Here is a 4,324-nt window from a genome sequence, read left to right as displayed (position 1 = left end):
GAATTATAATACGAATCCTGGTGGGTATAAACTACAAACAAAATGGGCTTAAGGTCACAAATGCGCATCAAAGCCAACAATAAAAAGAATAAAACATTAAAGTATTCTAAAGTAACCAAAAACCCTTCAGTGAATAAATGTATTTTGTTTATGTAACATGCTTAATGGAAACAGCCAGCTGTTGCTATGGTTACCGCCTTAGGCAAACTTAATGAAATTTTGTGGTTATAAAATCAAAATTTCAGTGTTGTGGCTTTTAGTCTGTCTTTTAGCTTTGAATACTTTATTCCAACCCGATCTAATCAGAAAACATAGCTATTTTATAAGGTGGCGATTTCATATGAATTCGTTCGATACAATTCATATACAAGCGTGCGATTTCTTAGAAAATACCACGAATACCTAATATAATCACATTTTTGCAGTAGCCCCTCACTGCAGAACAAAGATCCAGGGGGCGGGGTTGGATCCACATCTAGGGGTTGGGATGGGTGGGTTTAGGGATCAGGGGGTGGAGACTGGTAGGTTTAGGTATATGTAAGGTGGGAGGAGTTGGATCTTGATCCAACCACGCCCCCTGCATTTTTGGGAAAACAACTAAAAATCGGTTGCTATGGTTACCTCATCAACTTTGCTCATGAAAGACAAACTTCATAAAACTCAAAATCTAAATTTGAGTTTTGCGGCTTTTAGTAGCTATATTTGTCTGTTAGCTTTAATCCAGAACCTGATCTCAAAACTAAAAAAATCTGTTTTAGGAGGGAGCAATCTTAATTCGTTATGCGATCCGTACGAAAATGTACCCTATTTAGAAAATAACAAGCATCATACAAAATAGTCACAAATTTGGCAAAAATCATAGTTATGAATTGCCATGAAAGTGTTGACTATATGCCATTTCTAAAATCAGATTATTATTATTTTTTTTTAAATGAACCTTTAACATTTATTATCTTTCTGTTCTGGAACTAAATCGAGCAAAAATATTGGGTAACACTTTATTTTAAGGTGTCCTTGTTACACGTTACGTGTGCTTACTGTTATAACAATAAAGTATGCATAATTACATGCAAGTGACCCTAATCCTAACCATATAGTAAATACATGTAGTTAATGAATATTACTTAAATGTATAATTACACTGTAACAAGGACACCTTAAAATAAAGGGTCCCACTTTATATTAGGTGGCCTTAACTACTATGTACTTACATCAAAAAATAAGTACAATGTAGCCTACTTATTTGTGTTCATATTGTATCGCAAAACACTTTTGCTGCTATTGAGGTGGGATATGGGCAAGTTTAGGAACAGGTTTTGTGGAATGGGTAGGTTTATGGGTGGGTTTGTGTGTAAGGGATGGGACAACAGTGTAATTATAAATGTAATTACAGAAATTGGTTACAGTTGTATTTACATGCAGGTATTTAAAAAAATATATAAGTACAATGTAAAAACGTATGTACACAATAAGTGCATTGTATTAAATTATTAATTTAAATGTTAAAGTGTAACCAAATTTTGAACACTACAGGTATTTGTGCAATCAAATGTTTTCTTAAATGCGAATGTTCACGACTGTGGTGTAAATACAGCCTACTTAAAAAATAAAAATATTCCTTTCAATATGTCCCATGCACCCAAAATTCCTGTTTGGGTAGGAAATACTTTAAAATTGATAAACTGATAGCAGATTGATAAAAGAGAAATAAGCACCACCATACATATTTTTAATAGTTTAATATTTATTTTGTGTTTGTTTTAATTACATGTTACTTAACATATTTAAACAATTGCCTCCAATAATGGGACGTTAAAAAAATAAAATACAATTAGCCTGTTCTTAAAAGGCAGTCAGTGGCCAATATATAAGTGGTTTTCTTTTAGAGGCACACAAAGCTTATACATACATACATACATACATGATCAACAATAGACAGAGCATAAGAACTTTTTAACAATATGCAGGGCCGATAATAAACAAGCAGCAGCCATAAACAGAAGGCCAAGCATTGGTTTGAAATGAGGAGTGCAGGTGTTTTTTTTTAATGCTGTGTTTCTGCCTGATTAACAGTAATGCTCCAAACCTTCATAAATGTCATGTAAATGCTGGGTTGGTCAAATAAAAGCCAGATTAGACACACGTTTGCCATTCCCTTCTTTCATTATCTTCACCTCAGCCACATATTTCTGTGCCCAAAGTTAAGCTAGAGTCCTGAACCAAAATTTCAAAGGGGGGGGGGGGGGGAGAGAGATATGGCAAAGCATCCAAAAAGGAGGACATTAATCCATTTTGCTGTCAGATGCTTTCATATACAAATTCTGTGTGAAAGAAAATCTTTACACGGCTCATCTATTGTAGTCACTCCAGAATCCAACTCTGCCCACGAGACTGAACCTTGACAGCAGGTTCTTGTCTTTCACACAAAGTGTGTTGTATCTCAGTATCTCAGTGAGTCCACCTACTGGTGAAACTACATACAGACAATTGAAATGTTTATGACATGTTGCAAATACAATAATGATAACTGCATTGGTATTAGGTTTAAATCTATCCTCTTTGAAGCTTATACCGATTTGTGCACATGAAAATGCAACCAATTGTGCACTATTGATCCCCAGAGAGTGTTTTATTCATCTTTTGAAATGTGGCAGTGACTGAATGTTGTGCAAAATGAATAAAAGGAAAGCAGCTGGTTCTTATATCCTAACTGACACTGGAAACATTGCATTTTAGCATTAAGAGTGCTTTTGAGAAAAGTAACGCTATTAAAGGATTAACAAATTATCATCTTCGATTCACCACAAGCTGATTTTCTCTCTCCAAGGCAAAGCTGAACAGGTAGGCACTACAGAAAATATCACTGCTTGACTTACCATGGCTCGATTTATATTATATGTATATATATATATATATATATATGTATATGTATATATATGTGTGTGTGTGTGTGTGTGTCAAGTGCTGCTTGGAAGTTTGTCAACCCCTTGCAGAAAATGTGAGTAATTTTAACAAAGTAAGAGGGATCATACAAAATGCATGTTATTTTTATTTAGTACTGTCCTGAGTAAGATATTTTACATAAAAGATGTTTACATTTAGTCCACAAGACAAAAAAAAAGCCGAAATTATAAAAATAACATGGTTATAATATGGTTCTTAATACTGTGTGGTTACCTGGATGATCCACGACTGCTTTTCGTTTTTTGATGGTTGTTCATGAGTCCCTTGTTTGTTCTGAACAGTTAAACTGAGCACTATTCTTCAGAAAAATCCTCCTTGTCCTGCAGATTCTTCAGTTTTCCAGCATCTTTTTCATATTTGAACCCTTTTCAGCAGTGACTGTATGATTTTGAGATCCATCACAACTATTAAAAAAGGTTCAAACATTCACTGATGCTCCTGAAGGAAACACGATGCATTAAGAGCCGGGGGGTGAACATTTTTGAATTTGAAGATCAAGGTAAATTGTACTTAATTTGTCTTCTGGAAACACTAAAGAAGGTTCTGTTGCTTCCGAAGGGCAGTACTAAATAGAAAAAAAAAAAAAAAAAAAAAATTCTACAAAATAAGATAAATGTGGACATCTTCATCCTGTTCAAAAGTTTTCACCCCCTGGCTCTTAATGCATCAGTGAATGTTTGAACCTTTTTTTTTTTTTTTAATAGTTGTGTTTGAGTCCCTCAGTTGTCCTCAGTGTGAAAAGACGGATCTCAAAATCATACAGACACTGCTGGAAAGGGTTCAAATATGTAAAAGATGCTGGAAAACAAGATTCCGCAGAACATGGAGGATTTTTCTGAAGAATAGTGCTCAGTTTAACGGTTCAGAACAAACAAGGGACTCATGGGACAACCATCAAAAAACAAAAAACAGTGGTAGATCATCCAGGTAACCACACACAGTATTAAGAACCAAGGGTTCCCAAACTTTTGAATGGGGTTATTTTAATAATTTCAGCTATTTTTAATTTTTTGTGGACTAAATGTAAACATCTTTTATGTAAAATATCTTACTCAGGACAGTACTAAATAAAAAATAACATGCACTTTGTATGATCTCTCTTATTTTGTTAAAATTACTCACATTTTCTGCAAGGGGTTCACAACCTTTCAAGCAGCACTGTGTGTGTGTATGTGTGTATATACATATATATATATATATACATATGTATATATGTATATATGTGTATATGTGTATATATATATATATATATATATATATATATATATATATATATATATATATATATATATATATATATATATATATATATATATATATATGTATATATATATATATATATATATATATATATATATAT

This window comes from Onychostoma macrolepis, chromosome 08, assembly GCF_012432095.1.
Source record: "Onychostoma macrolepis isolate SWU-2019 chromosome 08, ASM1243209v1, whole genome shotgun sequence".
Lineage (NCBI taxonomy): Eukaryota > Metazoa > Chordata > Actinopteri > Cypriniformes > Cyprinidae > Onychostoma > Onychostoma macrolepis.
The sequence above is the reverse complement of the archived record's forward strand: the minus strand, read 5'-3'. Positions refer to the sequence as shown.